Below are 18,894 nucleotides of genomic sequence, written 5' to 3'. Positions count from 1 at the left end.
CCTTGCTTCACCTGAGTAATCAAGACAGGCCTAACAGTATGCTTGCTCAAAGCACACCCCAAAGGGACCGTGAACATCTATGCAGTCCTCTCCGTTGGAGGGTGTGGAAGGAACGGTAACGATCATCAGAATTCCCAGGGCGCCAGGAGAGAGAAGGGTTTCTGTGGCTCCATCGTCCCAGCTGTGTGATGCTGGGCAAGTTACTTAGTAACTCTTCCCCACCTAGTTCGTGCCTCTGTAAACTGGGATTTATAGCAGAAATGATTTCACATCGTTGACCTGAACAGTAAGCTAACCACGCCACGTCTTGCAGTAAGCACTCTGTGTTAGCTCTTACGCTATGATTATGATAAAGGTTCTGCCTTGTCATGATCCCATGAGCACAAACCCTGCTCAAAAATCCTGACTGACTACAGAGGAAAGCTTGGCTTCAAACCTGCTTTTACACCAGGCTTTTCTTTATACAGTGAAGAGATGTGGAAGAATTCCTCTCCTGTCAGAGGCATGTGTAAGTATGAAAGCACCTCGGGCTGAGCATCTTAAAGAAATGTGTCCTTCTACAAAGGAAGATCACAGTCCCATGACTCTCCTTTCTAACTGAACTGAAAACGGCCCTTTGCTCAGGCTGCCAATGTTCCACTCCTGGGTAAGACATGCGGCCACTTCTTCAAAGAGAGGAGAGAGATACAGCGGTCTTTCAACTGAGGACCTGTTTTCATGAAGCTACACCAGTAGATGAATTAAAGATGTCACAGCCAACAGGAAATATGGAAAGACAGACTCATGCTGTGTGTTGGGCTGATTCAGGAGAGCAGCCTGGGGGGAGTGAACTGGTCATTGCGTTTATCAACTGCTCACAATATACCAAAGAAGAAACACATGAGAAACAAAAGGGGAAAATACACCATTTTCTGTGTTCTTCACTTTTACTCTTTTCAAAGATCATTTCCATGTTTGAACCTCCTCGTACATTTAAAGCCCTTCTCAGCATCTAAGGAGGAAAAACTCATGACCGTGCTTCCTATTTTACCAAGAAAATTTAAGCAAACCAAAAACCAACACCACAACACACACGCTCAAAACAAAAACATAAAAAACCGCTTCTCCGTGCTCCCACCACATCAACCGCCTTCTTGCCAGTGTGGTCATGCACTCCACCTTTCCGTCCGTCACTCTGGAGGACAGACTGCCTCTGCTCAGTCTAAGGACAACCCTTCCATCCATGTACTGGATTCCATCCCTTTCCTTCACAAGGACATCATTCTAGCAATTCTATCCTCCCCGTCCTGCACCTGTTTTCTTCTGAATCACGCTAACCAGCAAACTGCCTGTTCCTGCTCTCCTAAAACAAATGCACAACCAACATGAAAACTTCTCTTGACCACCTCACCCTAGAGCTACTATCCTACTCCTCTGTTCCTTTTTACAGCAAAATTCCACGAAAGAAATAAATCCATTCACTGTCTCCAACTCTTGTCTTCCAAGGTTTCTGGAACATCCTCCAACCTAACATTCGCCCTCATCACTCTACCTAAACTGCTCCTGTTGGAAACCCACAAGCCCCAAAGCAACCTGCCTCCTGGTTTCCACTCTGACTCCTCTCCTGACTCTTCTACTGAGCACATGCCAGTCACCTTGGCCTCTTTGCTGCCGTTCAAACCATCTAGGTCACCCCCCTTCAGGATCTTTGTACTTTCTGTCACCCTGGCTAAAGTGTTATCCCCTCTGGATTGTCAAGGCTCCCTCCCTCGTCTTCTTCTAATCTTTGTCTGGCCATCTTTACGTTGTAACACACCTGCATCCCAGCTGACCCGCGCCTACAACACTCCTGTCCTTTCCTGTTTTATTTTTCTCCCTAGAATGTCAGCCCCTAAAGGATAAGGATTTTTGTTCATTTCATTTGCTGTTCCCCTATCCCTGGCACACAGTACGTGCTCGAAGTAGAATGGAAGTCCTTACTTGGCATCTCTGGACTCCCAAATAACCTACGAAAACTGAAATTGGTTGCAAATGTTATTCGGTATGTGTACATTCTTCTGGGGACAGAGTCCACCGTTCATCAACTGTGACGTGTAGGCCGAGAGCCTTCGTATTCGTGTGTGAAGACACAATACGAGAGCAGACTGAACACCACCCTAGTAAGTGTGATGGACCAAAACTCAAACAAAGCAGTTAATACAAGCAGAATAAGCAACGGCCACCTGAATTCAGAGGAAACAATGAGGCGAAAGGATCCAGAAGATGGATGACTTTCTGTTTCATCAATTTGGTGATTGGTTTTCCAATTTCCATTCAGCAATTTGTAAACTCTTCATGTGTAAAGCACAGAGACAGTTGTTATAAAAAAAAAAGTTATTTATAAATATAAAAAGAAATACCAATGCTTCAAATGTCAATTCAAACATGTTCTCAGGTTTAGTTTTAGGGGATGAAGAAAACTGCATGGGGTGGGAGTAGTTTCTTGAGTCAAGGCATAGACCGTCCATAGGAAATGTAGTGTTCAAACCACTACAGAGGGACAGAACGAGAGAAAAACGGGATGCACCGCTGAAACAGTCAAGTGCACAGCTCTGAGGGAAGCAGGTGAGCTGAACAAAAATGACACACGTTTATGTTAAATACAGTAACTCTACATCCCAGATATTTCAAATATCCGATCATGTCGCCATGATCGACAAAACTTAAAGAAATTCCGGGTATCCGCAGAACACATACCCTTGAGTACTGATGAACCATGGGCCTCTTGAGAAAGAGTTATACAAAAACTACTAGCAAAAAAACAAAACCGAAAACTACTAACAACATGCAGTGTACTAAGCAGAGAGGACGTTCTGCGGCGGCCGCAATCAGCCCCCAAAGCCTGTGGGGTCACAAAGAACAGGCTCTATTCAGTAGTTTAGACTCAACGCCCTGTATCTGCTTTTGCTTTACTTACACTCAAACAGAAGCTGAGCAAAGCAGCTGCGCGGAGCTGAAATCCGGACCCACTCCGCCACTCCTCTGCCTCATCTCAGTTCAGGGCAAATCCATCCTTTCCTGTCCTCAGGCCCAAACCTTGGAGTCACCCTGTAATCTTCTCCCTCACTCTCCACAATCGAGCCATCAACAAATTCATGGGCTCTACTCTCAAAACCAGAAAGCAACCGCTTCTCACCGCGTCTGCCACTGCAGCCTGGTCCAGATCACATTCATTCTCTCCTGGATGATGGTAGAAACTTCCTAACTGGTTCCCACCAGTTAAGGGCTGAAGGGGTGCTCCCCAAATTTGTATGAAGCCCTAACCCCATGACCTTGGAACGTGACTGTATTTGGAAACAAGACCTTTATTTTTTGATTTTTTAAAAAGATTTTTTATTTTTAAGTAATCTCTATACCTACCGTGGGGCTGGAACTCACAACCCTGAGATCCAGAGTCCCATGTTCTACTGACTGAGCCAGCCAAGTGCCCCTGGAGACAGGACCTTTAAAGGGTGAAGTTAGGTGGGCTCTAATCCAACCTGACTGGTGTCTTTATAAGAAGACATCAGGACACAGAGATAGGAGGGATGCGTGTGCAGGGGGAAGACTGTATGAGGACAGAGAAGGTGGCTGTCTGCAAGCCATGGAGAGATGTCAGAAGAAACCAAGCCTGGCACTTTGATTTGGACTTCTAGCCTCCACAGCCGTGAGGAAATAAATTTGCTGCTGAAAGCGCTCAGTCTGTGGCATTTCATCACGGCAGCCCCGGTACCTCGTGCCACCCTCCAATCAGCACCGTCCTTACACTCAAACCCTCAACCCTGCAGCCAGTGACCTCCTGTTAAAACAAGAGGATGGGTTCTTCTCTCCCCACCCTTCTCCCCTCTCCCCTCCCGTCCCCGCCAGGCCTCACGATGGCCCAAGAGGCCTCACAAGGGCCGCTCTGCCACCCCCACCACTGCTGCTCTAACCCGCTCGTTCACACTCCCTCTGCGTGCTGCAAGGCGCCCACAATGGCTTCTAGCTGTCCTCACCCACACATTCCCCTTAGGGCCTCTGCCCTTCCTTTCTTGGCTCTCGAGCTTTCTTCCTCCAGGGATGTGCACAGCTCTCTCTTAATTCCCTCAACTATTTCGTCAACGGTCACTTCTCAAGGACGCCCCTCCGGACCGCTGTATCAGGACTGTGAACTGCCCCCATGCCCCAGTGCTGCCTATGCCGCTTTTCTGCTTGGCTTTTCTCCACAGCAATTACCACCTTCTGACACACGATATAATCCGTTTGTCTATTGTCTAAAATACAGCAAGGATGTTTATCTGTTTTGCGTGCTACTCTTTCTTTAGTATATGGAGCAGTGCGAGGCATACAGTTGGTGCTTACTAAGCCTCTGCTGAGTGCATGAATAAATCCTTAGTGCAATTCTACTTGTGTCCCTGTGGTAAAGGAAGAGGGCCGAATGCCAGAAGACACGGGAGCGTCTCTGACGGGGCACAGTCTAGGAGAGAGGAGGCTACCTCTGAAGGCTAGAGAAACTGTAGCTTCCCTAGAATCCAACTGGAAGGAAAGCAGCATTTACCTCCTGGTCCTGAGAATCTGATTTCTCAAGGAAGTAGCGTCTGTAAAACACAAGGATAAGAAAAGTATAAATAGTTACATATGAGCAGATTTAGCACTGGGTCACTTCACTTGGAGAACCTGAACATGGGTTAACTAGTTTCCTTAAAAGAGCAGTTGGGTTTTCTTATACAGCCCCTTAAATTCAGTTCTGAGGAGGTCGATCGCAGTCCCAAACCATCCCGTAGAACTCTACAGAAAAGGGCCAACAGAGACTCGGAGAGCCCTGTGCACGATCTGCAGCTTCCCCGGGACGTGACAGCGAGGAAGGCAAGGGCCCCAGCCTGACTCCCCGGGAGGACTGCACACGCCGGGGCGTCATCCCCGCCGCAGGGGCTCAGGCCACCCTCGCCCACAGCGCAGTCGGGAGCTCGAAACACACCTGCGCCCGAACAAAAGCATCGTTGAGCAGCAGCGCCCTTCCCTCACTGAAGGGCACGCAATCATCACATTGCTGGTTATTCGAAAGGTACGACGGCCTAAGGGGATTTCTGTGTCAGCCATGAACAATTGGGGAGGCGGTCAATTATGGGCCTAAAAGAAGTTCAAGAGCTCAGACTTGTCCACCGGTTCGTTCCCTCGGCAGCTTTAACCTGCCTATTCCAGGTCACTGAGGCTTCAGTTCCCTCAAGAACCTTTCGCTACTGAGGATCGGAAGCAAACAAGGAACCGCAGACAGCACACGGGGACATTTGGCTGGGGCTCTGTGGCACTTAGTCCCTACACGGCTGCCAGCACAAGACGACCTGTTTCACGGTTCTGGTTCCAGGTTAAGACGGAGCGAACACAGGCCGTTCTTGCTTTCCCTCACGATGCATGCAGGACATCTGCGCAGAACGTCTGGGCCAGCTACTTGAGGACTCTGAAAAGTAAAGAGCACGCAGGTCAAGGGAGACCAAAATTTAAAGCCCAACCCAACCAGCAGAGAGGGGACTCTTTTTGTTGTTGTCGTTCCCTTGAGTACCCCCTAGCCTGAATGCAATACAGCCTGAAGCAAAGGAGTCTGGGAAACTAAGTCGTAATTCAACCGGGATTTTTCAGAAAACCTACGAGCTTCCATGACAATTTCAACCTGACTTCAATGGATAGAAAACAGACTTAAATATGGAAGAAGAACGAACGAGTTACTTATGAAAGAACTACACAGGACATGGCAAGAAAACAAAGTTAGGAAGGGGAAAATGGTGGCTGCAGAAATCCCAATCTCCCAGCACATCCTTTAAAAGCTGTAAGAACAAGAGGAGAAACAAATGCACAACACAAACCCACACCTTCACCAAACCCCAGCCGGCTCGCTCTCATCTGCAAGCCTGCAGGCTACCAATGAGCAAAAGCGATCCAAAAACCCGGGGTAGAGAGGAGGGCTCGCGGCGCACAAAATCACCCGAGAGTCCTGCCAGAAAGTACAAAAGCACGGTTAAAGTTCTGATCAGAACAGGGTCTTAGGAAGGGACTTAGCTCGCACGCCAGACTTAAAGAGGCAGTCCTGGAGTGGCAATTCTTCAGGAAAGAGAGGAGCAAGGAAGGGAGAGGAACCCTTTGGACTGCACAGTAAAGGAAAAAAGGAGCAGAGAGAAATTTAAGATCCTTCAAGATGAAAAGAACATTTTTTTTAGAAAAAAGGAAAATAAAAAGGCACAATCCATGTCCCCACTATCTTAAAAAAAAAGAAAAAAAGCCATCTAGTAAAAAAAAAAAAAAAAAAAAAAAAAAAAAAAAAAAAAGACAAAAAATCCACAAAACTTTACCACAATGGCAAAAGCAGCAAAGTGTCGCTGATTAGCAGTCTTGCTACACATGTGCTCTAATAAGACAGACATAATCCAACTGGGAGGAGAAGACAACAAACTAAAATAACCTCACTGGTCATTGCATTAATGGCAGGCAGGGGTTAAAGGATACTACTGAAAACTGAAAAACCAGACAATTAAAGGCTAAATAAGAAAATGGGACTAAGGCATTACAAAAGATCTATGTTCAATGGTAGCCACGGTAACAAAAATCAAACATTCTAAAAAAATTTATAATGAAAGAGCAATGAAAACACAACAAGTGGCTGAAAAAACAGGACAAATAAAACTAACATGATCGTGCTGAGACGAAACTTATCAATCATATCAGTACATGCGAATGAGTTTGGCTCACCTATTCAAATGTTTTTACCAGGGCTCACGAAGACCCAACTATATGCTAAATACAAGAGACTCTTAAAGATTCAGAAAGGCTCATCCTAAAGGGACAGAAAAAGGAATACAGGCAAAGAGAAGCAATAAAAGAAGGCCTTGTGTTCAAGATATCAGGAAGAGGAGAATTCAGGCTGAAAAACATTAAACATGATAAAGGACACTTTTTAATGTTAAAAATCATAATCATACATAATATAGCTTGTAAAGTTATGGTTTTGAACCAAATTACACAGCAGTCATCCTTACAAAGCAAAAACTACAAAAGATAACAAGAAATACAGACAAAAACATTAATAAAACAACATACCACTATCAGTATAAAGACATACAGAACAAAAGTAAGTAACGATGCAGAAGACCTAGAGAATCTAATTAGCAAGTCTTACTGATAGCTACTGAAACTTACACCCTCATAATAGGAAGGAAACTTTCTTCTCAAGCACACATGGATCAGTCACAGAATTCTGTCATATAATATATTAGGTCATAGAGACAGCATCAGTAAGTTCCATAAAGTGACATGAAACTAAAAATTTATTAAAATACCAAATTTAAAAAGCCTCACCTAAATGGGGAAAATAAACTTAAAACAACTCTTCAGCAAATGGGGAGATGAAACAAAATTTCTCAATACTGATAATTAAAACTATTACAGATTATAATCTATGAAAAAAATTTAAAGCAGTGATCAAGGAATATTTATAGTCTTAATACTTTTATATCAATAAAAAGGATTAAGTGAACAAACTAGATTCTCAGATCAAAGAGCAAAGAAAAAGGTAAATCAAAAGAAATTAAGGAAGAAAATAAAAATGGAAATTAGTGAACTAAAGAGAAAACAACCTAATTATAAATCAAAATCCTACTTGGGAAAGCTTAAAGAAATGATAAATTATTAGCTAACTTAATGAAGAAAAAGAGAAAGTACGTATTTACAAAAAAGGAAAAGATAAGGATTAAATAAATAAAACAAACAAAAAGCCCCACATACACTTCACAGATCACTCTGGAGACTTCTCCACAAATACATGTGATAACCTATGAAGCAGACTGAGTTTTTTTCACCAAAATCACCCCTATCAGAGACAGAAAGTTTTAAAACAGTAATATGCACAGAATAAATAGAAAGTCATTATGGAATTATCCCACAAAAAGCACTAAATCTAGATCATTTTGTAAGGGTAGTCTAACAAACTTACGAAGACCAAATAAACCCAGTGCTTCAAAAATGTTTTCTAGAGCATTAAAAATGAAGAAAAACTTCTAGTCTTTTGTGAAAAAAGTTTAAGACTGACAACTAAACCTGATGAAGAGTATAAAAATGTTTATAGTCCAGTATTAGTGTGAGAAATACTAATAAAAATCTAAAACCACATTAAGAAAAGTAACATACCACAACAAAGTAGGAGTTATTCAGGGAATGTAAGACTTGTTAAATATCAGGAAATCCATGAATATAATAACACATATTAACAGGTCTACGGAGACAAATCATGATTATCTTCATAGATGCTGAAGGAACTCACAACAGAAATCAACAACCATTCCTGATGAAAATACTCAAGAAAGTAGGAATTAATGAATACTTCCTTTAAAATGATAAAATATACATTCTTTAGACTAACAGCCAGTACCTAAGTGAGAAAAACTAGTCATTTCCGATAAGATCAGGAACAAGTCAAGAATGACCCCTATTTCTTCTGTTATTAAACTCTGAACTGGAAGTATTAGCCAATGCAATTAGAAAATAAAAAATCAATTAGCAGTGTAAGAATAGAAAAGAGAGAAAATTATATCTGTTTGGATATAGGAGGGTATAATTAGAAAACCCTAGAGAGAATCAACATTAAAACTGACTCAAAGGAATTCAGTAAGGCAGCAGGATATAAAACTCACACATAGAAATGAACAGCCCTTTTCTGTACACAAGTAACAACCAACTAGAGCACAGATAGAGAATACTCCTGGTACAACAAACAAAACTATGAAATACTTAAAGATAAATTAAACAATAATTATGTAAATTATGTATGTAATTATGTAAAATGAAGAAGAGGAAAACTTTTAAACACTACCAAAAGACCCAAAAGTAGACCTGAACAAATGGAAAGATATCTTTTGTTCTTGTATAGAATGATTCAGTATAATGATGTTAGTTCCTCCTAGAAGATTTATGAATACAACTGCAACAAAAATAATAAGCTTCTTCATGAACTAAACCAAAAGTGGACAAATGATGGCCCGCAAGTCAATTCTGGCCTGCAGCCTGTTTTTATACAGTTTTACTGAAACAAGGTAACACTTATTCATGAATGTATTGTTCATGGCTTCTTTCTCAAATGGCAGAATTAAATAGTTGAAGACCATGTGGCCCCCAAAGCCTAACGTATATGCTTTCTGACCCTTTACAGAAAAACCAACAATGCCTGAACTACAGTTATTACTCAAATTCGCTTAGAAAAACCAACATGCAAGAAAAGCCAGGAAACAATGAAAAGAAAGGTTGAAGGGTGCTATAAAGCCTCTAATATTAAAAAAATGTGGTTCTGGTACATGAATACATAAAAAGATAAGTGGAATACAACAGAAAATCCAGAAATAGGTACAAACATACACAGAAATTTAGTATGCAATAAGAGTGATATTTCAAATCACCAGGGAAAAAATGAACTTCTTAATAAACAATGTTAGAATATCAGGATAGTCACATGAAAACTGATACAATTTGATCTATACCCCACACCATATACCAAAATCAACTCCACATTGATCAAAGATCTAAATTTATAAACTGAAACAATATGGTACTGAATATACAGGTAATATCAGCATACAGAAAGGTTTTTTGGCTTATTACACAAGACTGACCACTTGACTAAATTAAAAACATTTTGCATGTAAAAAGAACAAAGTCAAAAGTCAATGGACAAACTGAGAGAAAAATTTGTAACATATATTTGAGATAAATAATATATCTATTATATAAAAATCTTTTAAAAATTGAGAGAAAACACCAAAAACCTGAGAAAAATAGGCAAAAGACAATACTCACACAAAAAAGAAAAAAATGTTCCTTAAACATATGTAAAGATGTTCAATCTCACTTATATTTAGAGAAATTCAAAATTAAAGCACATGAAATACCTAGGAATAGAGATGAACTTCATCAAATTGATAAAGAATACAAGAAAACTACAGCTAATATTATACTTAATGGTGAGAAACTAGAACCTTTCTAGCTAAGATGAGGAACAAAGTAAGGATGTCCCTTCTTACCATTTCTTTTCAACATCATACAGGAAGTCTCAGATAATACAGTAAGACAAGAGGAGGAAATAAAAATAACACAGAATGGGGGGAAAAATTAAAAAACTGCCTTTGCTTACAGACCACATGATTGTCAGTGTAGAAAATACAAAAGTATCAACAACAACAAAAATGGAACTAATTAAGCAATTATAGCAAGCACGCAGGATAGAAGGTTAATATACAAAAGGCAACCACTTTCTTCCATACCAGCAATAAAAGACTGGAATTTCAAGTTAAAAACACAATATCATTAGCACCTCTGCAAAATGAAAATGAAATACATATAAAACTAACGAGATCTGTATGAAGAAAACATAAAACTCTGATGAAAGAAATTAAGAAAGAATGAAATAAATGAACAGATAGTCTTCCTATCCATGAACATGTACTACCTTGTCAAGATGACAATTCTTCCTATCTTGGATCTATAGACGGAACTCAATTCCACTCAATACGCCAGATTATTTTATTGATATTAACATGCTGACTCTATAAAGTTTATACGGAGAGCAAAGGACCCAGAATAAGCCAACACAATATTGAAAGAGAACAAAACTGGGAGGACTGACACTATTCAACTTCAAGACTTACTACAATGCTACTGTAACCCAGTGTGGTATTGGTAAAAGAATAAACAGATCAGTGGTACAGAGTCCAGAAACAGACTCACATAAATACAGTCAACTGATATTTTGACAGAGGAGCAAAGGCAATACAATGAAGAAAGACAAGTCTTTTCAACAAATGGTACTGGAACAACTGGATAGCGACATGCAAAAACATGAAATAGACAAAGACTTTATACCTTTCACAAAAATTAACTCAATATAGATCATAGACTTAAATATAAAACACAAAACTATAAAACTCCTAGAAGATAACATGGGGGAAAATAAAGACAATGATGACTTCTTAGACATAACACCAAAGGAAGGCATAGTCTTTAAAAGAAGTAAGAATCTGGATTTTATTAAAGTTAAAAACTTCTGTTTTGCGAAAGACACAGTCTAAAGCCACAGACTGGGAGAAGTATTTGCAAAAAACATCTGATAAAGGACTGTCATCAAAAATATACAATATATTTATATACTCCTAAAACACAACAAGGAACAACCTGATGAAAAAATGGGGAAAAGATCTAAACGGACACCTCACCAAAGAAGATGTACAGATGGCAAATAAACATATGAAAAGATGCTCAACACTGTATGTCATTAAGGCACGGACAGTTAAAACAATGAGCTCCTATTATAAATTATAATGACCGAAACCCGGGGCGCCTGGGTGGCTTACTTGGTTAAATGCCTGCCTTCAGCTCAGGTCATGATCCTGGGGTCCTAGGATCAAGCCCCTTCCTCCGGGCTCCCTGCTCAGCAGGGAGTCTGCTTCTTCCTCTCCCTCTGGCCCTCCCCCCCCATTTGTGTGCAAGCTCTCTCTCAAATAAATAAATAAAATCTTTAAAAAAACTCAGACACATAATGACCAAAATCCAATACACTGACAATACTAAATTCCAATAAGGATACGAAGCAATGGGAATGCAATACGGTACAGCCACCTTGGAAAACTAAACATACTCTTACCATACAATCCAGCAACTGTGCTCCTTAGTACTTACCCAAAGGAGCTGAAAATGTATGTCCACACAAAACCCTGCACAAGGATGTTTATAGCAGCTCTATTCATAATTGCCAGAACTGGAAAGCAACTAACATGTCCCGCAGTCAACAAAAGGGTAAATAAACTGCTACACCCAGGCAGTGCCAGCTTGCTCAGCACCGCTACAACGGAAGTGAGCTGTCTAGCCATGGAAAGACATGGAGAAACCTTATATGCATATTGCTAAGTGAGAGAAACCAGTCTGAAAAGGCCACAAACTGTCCAATCCCAAGTACGTGACATTCTAGAAGAGGCAACTATGGAATCAGTGAAAAAGATCAGTGGTTGTCAGGGGTGGGGGGGGTGTGAATAAATGAAACACAGGATTGTCAGGGCAGTGAAACTCCCGTTTGACACTGTAAACGGTGATACTCGTCATTTTACATTTGTCAAAACCCACAGAACGTACAACACAAAGAATGAACACTAAAGTACATCATGGCCTCTGGGTGGCAATGGTATCTCAATGCAGATTCACCAGTTGTAACAAATGTACCACTCTGGGCTGAGATGTTGATAGCTGGAGAGGCCAGGGTGGCCGGGTGGGGGCTGGCAGAGGACATACAGCAACAATATGTACTCTCTACTCAATTCTGCTGTGAACCTAAGTACTCTAAAAAAAGGGCTATTATAAAAAATGAAATAATTGAAAAGGGCATGTGAAATACTGTTTCTCACCAATCAAGTTCTCATACATTGGAAAGCATGACAACACATTCTGTTGTCAAAACTGTGGGGAAACAGACACTCTCCTATGTTGCTAGACGGAAAGTCAATTGGTACAACTCTCTGGAGGGGAATCTGACAACATCTAGTAATACTAGACATGCATTTTATCTGACTCAGAATCCCATTTCTAGAAATTGACTCTGAAGATACACCTCCAACAATATAAAAATATACAAGTATAAAGCTATTCACTGTAGCAATGTTTATAATTTGAAAATATGTAAAACTTAAATGCCCATATGTAAGAAAATGGCTGAACAAACTTGAGATATGCACGTATAACAGAGTACTATGAAGCTGTAAAAGAATGAAGAAAACCTTTATGAACTGATGTGCAGTGATTTTCCGGACGTACCGTAAATTTAAAAAAATAATGGTATAAAAAAGTATGCTATATTTTGTATAAGAATGTAGTAGAAATAAAAAACTACACATGTTATCTGTGGGAGCCTGAGTAGCGTGACTCTTGGTTTTGGCTCAGGTCATGATCTCAGTGTCATGGGACCAAGCCCATATCGGGATTCGTGCTGAGTGTGGAGCCTGCTTGGGGTTCTCTCTCTCTCCTTCTGCCCCTCCCCCTGCTAGTGCACTCTCTCTCTAAAATAATAAATAAATAAATAAAATCTTTACAAAACAAACAACTACACATGTATCTATTCATTTGGCCAAAAAGAAATTTGGAAAAGGTAAGAGAAACTAATGACTGGTTATCATCACAAGGTAGGTGAAATGGTATTAAAAGGACATGTGGAACTGGTGTAAACAGGTGGAGGGAGGGAGAGTCACACTTCTAGGACTATACATTTTTGTAACACACACAACATTTTTACTTTTAGAACTGTTACATTTCACATATTCAATAAATAAATAGACAAGATACTAGAGAGAAATGTTAAAATGTAATACAAACAAAAACAAATGAGTCTGTGTTTCAAATGAATAACACAACACCCAGAAGGGGAAAAAAACCCTCAAATAACTCAAATAGTACTTTAATACAGTATCAGGACTATATAAACTCAAGCTAAAGATAAAAAGAACTATAAACAATTACTGAATTCTCATTAGAAGGGTTTTTTCCTCCCCAAGGTAGTAAAGATATACTGCTTAATGTCTACCTTAGGACTGAACAAATGAGTAAATATACTATGGGTAAAATGGCACACAGACTCCTCATTGCCAGAGAAGGGAGTTATAAATATAGAAAAGGGAAAGACAAGAATGAACCCTGTAGTGTTTAACTGGAGTTAGAAGTATCAGTACGACGCCCAGGTTTTACAGTATATAAAGAAAAAATAGAAATACGTGTATGTGTCAAAGTGTGTGTTCATTTTATTTTTCTAGTAACATCTGCTGAAAGATCATAAAAAGAATGAAATCTCAGTAGTAATGAGCATACCATACATTGAGGTCTTGGTTTCTAAACACCATTCTCCACTGAAAGCTATCAGGGCTCCTGGGAGAAATGGCTCAGAAAGTACAAGATGAACCCAGAACATCTTGCTGTGCCAGAGGATAAGGAAGTGCTCAAAAAGTGGTGACAATGTGCCAAATGGACCCAGAAGCCACGTTAAAGGGGCTGCTACTGTACAAATCTGGAGCAAACAGAACATCAAGATAAACAGTAACCGCGATAAGTTAGTAACACAGTAAGAAGCCATGAATCTATACAGATCGAAAAAAAAAAGTGAATAAAGATGGAGAAGAGTTTTTCTTATATTAAAAAAGCCAACAATTAAATGTAGAAGAAATGATGGAATTTTAAAAATCACCATGTCCAATCAAAGGAAGAATATTTAATTGTTTCAGGTAAAAATCTGTGGGTGAAAAGTTTATGAGATCAGGATATTTACACAATCTGAAAATATCTCCCTACTAGTTCTTTAATAATTACAGAGACCAGAAGAGTCACTTCACAGTACAGAAATCTGGAAGACACCACCTTAACCAAGTGATCAAAGTTACCATTACCAGTAACATGGTGTCCAATTTGCCTAATAGAATGTAAAGAACAGAACAGAACATCACTTCTGTGCTATCTTGCCAAAAATGTATAACCTGAACCTAATTATGAGGAAACATCAGGCAAGCCCAAGTTGAGACAAACTCTATTAAATACATGGCCTAAACTTTAAAAAAAAAAAAAAAGTCAATGGAGCACCTGGGTGGTTCAGTCAGTTAAGCATCTGCTTTGGCTGAGGTCATGATCCCAGGGTCCTGGGAGGAGTCTGCTTCTCTTTCCCTCTGCCCCTCCCCCTGCTTGTGCCCTCTCTCTCTCAAATAAATAAATACAATCTTAAAAAAAAAAAAGGTCCAGGTTATAAAAGACAAAGTCTGAGGATATATATTCCACAATAAGGACATGACATTTAAATGAAATGGGGAATGATGCATTGATCTTGGACAACAAAAACTGTTTTTTCCTTTTCCTGAAAAGGACACTAGTGGAAGAACTGGCTCAATTTGAATAAGATAATAGTATTTTGAGTGTTAATTTCCTGACTTTGATAGTTGTAATGGTAAGAGAACAGCCTTGTTTTTAGGAAATACACTGTTGTATATTTTAGGACAGGCATTCTTAACTGGGGTTCTGGGAAAGAATGAAGCCCTATAGAAAATGATTTGAGTAATTGTTTTTTTAATTCTTCCAAGGATGGTATGTAGCTAGGAGCACTGTACATGCGTAGGAGAGAAGTTAATTCATTACATACCTTAGGACTTTAGGGCTTAATTCTCTTAAGACTTTAGGGCTTAGCATGTCATAAGACTTTAGGGCTTAATTCCCTCATAGTTTGAGAAGAATCATTAGGTCTATAACTTACTCTCAAAAGGTTCAGAGAAAAACGTATTATGTATGTGTAAACAGAGACACACAGAATCATAAAGCGAATATAGTAAAACGTTAACATTTAGGACCACGGACAAAGGGTATATGAATAATCTTTGTACTATTTTGCGACTTTTTCATAAGCCTGAAATTATTTCAAAATTAAAAGGTATTTTAATTTGTTTTTTAAAGAACATGGCAGCTGAGAGTTGATATATTATGCTAGTTAAAACTGAATGTTCAAGTTCTGGAATCAGATTTTGGTTCAAATTCCCACTGTGCTCCTCTGTAGCTGCAAGAACTTGGATAAATTACTTAACTTCCTTCAGCTTCAATTTCTCCTCTGATAAAATAGGTAAGATACTACTACATGCCTCACGGAGCTGCCACGAGAACGCAGATGTCGCCACTAAAGGACTCAGCTCAGGGCCTGTGTCTCAACAGATACCCACTCGATAAATGACAGGTTCTGCTATTTTCTGAATTCCATCTTCACACACACACAAAAACTCTATTTACCGAGTTCACCCTCTGCACCTGCCTCTTCTGTAAAGCCTTGATCAAAATCCATATAAAATAATTAACTAAATCATGAACAATAAAATAACTCAGCCAGTTAATAATGAATATGGAGATTATGAAAAAACTAGAAAAACATTTATGGAGAAATGTTAGGAGGAAAAGGAAAAATTCAGAATCACTACTAAGTAAAGATATGCAGGCATATAGACAAATAGCTGGTATAAGATAGTGGGTTTATGGAAGCTTTTGTCTTTTAAAATTTGTATTACTGCTCAGGTAAAAAGGAAAGCAGAGTAGAAATAAAGTATTCTAGTTATCACCCCAGGCTATCATATTTGCCCAAAGTAGCCAATAAACTGTGGGGCATCCAAAAAAAAAAAAAAAGGAAATCATTTTCTTATTCTCATCTAAGTCTTTTAGATGTCAGCACCTAGAAAATAAAATACAGTCTGGTTGTCAAAACTTAAAGTAGACCATGACACTTCCCTAGTTCAAGATATTATAAATGTTTCCTATCAAACTCAGAATAAAACCCGGTTCTCACTGTTCCATATAATGAGGCACCTCCGCCTATCTTTAGCCTCACAAGCCACCTCAGTCTGCACTTGTTCCTTCTGCCAGGAATATTCTTCCCCCAGGTAGCTTGCTTCTTTATTTGACCCAAGTCTCTGCCTGAAAATTAATTCCTCAAAAGGAGGCACACCCTGACTACTTTATACCAAACAGCTGTGTTCTCTTATCCTATTTTATTTCTCTTCGTAGCAGTCATCATCATCCAACTTTGTGGCATGTTTTTACATCTGTTAATTTCTCTCTCCTACTAGGATGTAACTTCCATTAGGGTTAGGACTTAGTCTTTTGTTCACTACAATATCCCTAGACTCTAGAATACCTTTGTTGAATGAATGAAAAATATGATAAATACCGCAGCAAAAAAAGGACCACCATAATCCTTAGAGCCCCCCTAGCAATACAACAGGCTAGGCTAGTAGCCCTGGCTGGCCCACCAGGGTACCCTCCTCCAAGAGGTTTTTCCTACCTCACCCTAGGAAGAGGCTGGTTCTCCCTTCCATGGCTAGGGACAGAGTGTGCAGAATAAACAGGCAACAATAAAAGTCCAAGCAGAGAAGCTGAGTATAGAACTTCAAAGCTCAACGTTATTCTTACAGTTAAAGGATGTATGGGACAAGCAAAGCCGATAAAGCATTAATCTAAAAAATAAATAATGCTTACTGCATCAGGCCAGAGGCGAGGGGTTATCTCATTTATTTTTCATTGATTGCATGGATTGCCTCATTTAATCTGCCCAAGAACTCTGTAAAATAGGTATTAATACCAATACTTGCACTTAACAGAAAACCCGATGCTTAGGGCAATTAAATACTTACCCAAGAACTCACAGCTAGTAATTAGCACAGCCATGATTTAAATTTCAATCTTCTAACTATGGAGCCTAAGCTTTGGGCATACCGCCTTTTTTTGGGCAGCAAATCAATCAGGAAGCAATTACTACAAGCCTACTGTGAATACACATGTTGGAAACAAGGAGAAAATACACTCAAATTGGTGGAACGGGATTGCTTTATCACTCTGCTACCTCAGGAGCTAAGAAAGTATCAATCCCTTTTTCATGTTATATTCTCCCAATCTTTCTTGCCCTCCCCTAGTAACCCTCACCAACTGCTCCAAAATCCACATGTATACAGAAACATACAGCCTGGTATGTCACTTACCATAACAACGAAGACTCAAGACCGTCTTCCTTTTGGCTTCAAAAGGTCTCTAGTCCATAAGTATTTGTAACACTTAATTCTTCCCTCTCCTAAAGGAAAAATCAATAATGTCAAAATTTGTAATTTTTTTCTGAAATTTTTATTTTTTCTAGAGCTGGACATCTAAATATCGGTCTCATTTACTCCTCAGTGGGCATCCTTCAACCACATCTTACCTCTTCCCACATTTGCTTACATTCTGTTTCTCCTGCAAGAAGTAGCTGCCACTGGTAGCCATCACTTCCTTCTCAAGTAGCACTAGATAAAACATCAAGAATCCTTCTGGATAATAGCTAGCTAACTTTAACTTAAGAAAGCCCTGAGTCCCGTTTTCCTTGTTCGTTTAAATTTTTCTTTCTGCTGATTGTTTTTTGTTTGCATTACCTCAACTTCTAAGGCCAAGGACCCATTCTTCTACCACTATAAACCCCAAGACGTGGTTGGTAAGTGCATATAAATGTTACATATAGTGCAGTTTTCCAAACCGTGGTCATGAAATGTTTGAACAATCTTCTGTATATAGATTTGAGTACAACCTAACTAATCTCTGTCTTAAAGATGGTGGGGGGACTTCAATGTCTTTGGGTTTCTCCCAGTATGAGAGATACAGATCGCTTAGAAAAGTGCCTGGTAATGTTTACTATTATCTCTCCAAGAACGGTCGTGCTCAGCGGCTCTTCTTTCAACTTTTCATTGACCGCCTCTCGGTCCGCCGTCTTGGGGGGTGGGGGTACCGGACCCCGCTCGGCGGCGAGCGGCAGGAGCTGCTCTCCCCTGCGCAGGCCGGGGGGCCGAGGAGGGCGGGAGGGGGATGGTTTCTGGTCCCGCCGCGCCCCTCCCCCTCCCCCGGGCCCCGCGGCCGCGCCCCTCCCAGGCCCCGCGGGCCGCGCTTACCCCGGCGGCAGCCGGCACCGCCCCTCCGCCTGGGACCGCACTTCCGGTTAGTCTCCGGACTCTCGGGTTTGGGCTTCCCGGCGGCCGCAGGCTTCGCGGCGGTGGACCTCAGGGCCCACCTCCGGGAAAAGAAGGAAAGCAAACCTGGGGGGCCGACGAGAGCCAGGAGCAGCTCCCTTTGCGCGGCTCGGGAGGGGAGTTGGGGCCAGGCCGCCCGGTGAGCGCTTTAAGGGCCGACAAGGCCGGCTACGCGAGCCCTTTCAGCCAGCCTGGGAAGCGGCCGGCGCAGCCCCGCCCCCGCGAGTCACATGACCACCCCTGCTTCGGAGGCCGGGGCGCCCCGCCCCCGGCCTCTGGGCCAATGGGGGCTGAGCCCCGGTGACGGGGCGGGGCCCGGGGGCGCCTGCGCTCCAGGCCCTCGGCG

The 18,894-nt window shown here is 40.8% G+C and overlaps 1 protein-coding gene across 2 annotated transcripts in view; it reads right to left on the bottom strand.

Annotated features, from left to right (window-relative positions):
- ZNF322 (zinc finger protein 322) overlaps positions 1-18,789 on the bottom strand; it is a 23,381-nt gene extending 4,592 nt beyond the window's left edge. The window contains exons 1-4 of one of the 2 annotated variants that reach the window (XM_040645149.1): positions 18,471-18,789; positions 17,538-17,626; positions 4,955-5,434; positions 4,535-4,574 (exon numbers count right to left, since the gene is read on the bottom strand). The gene's annotated coding sequence lies outside the window, so the exon portion shown is untranslated. The remainder of the gene's footprint in view (positions 1-4,534; positions 4,575-4,954; positions 5,435-17,537; positions 17,627-18,470) is intronic. The other variant, XM_040645148.1, reaches the window with a different exon arrangement.
- Between the last annotated feature and the right edge of the window lie 105 nt (positions 18,790-18,894).

Source organism: Ursus maritimus, unplaced genomic scaffold, assembly GCF_017311325.1.
Source record: "Ursus maritimus isolate PB19 unplaced genomic scaffold, ASM1731132v1 scaffold_30, whole genome shotgun sequence".
In the NCBI taxonomy this organism is placed as follows: Eukaryota; Metazoa; Chordata; class Mammalia; order Carnivora; family Ursidae; genus Ursus; species Ursus maritimus.
The sequence above is the reverse complement of the archived record's forward strand: the minus strand, read 5'-3'. Positions and strand labels throughout refer to the sequence as shown.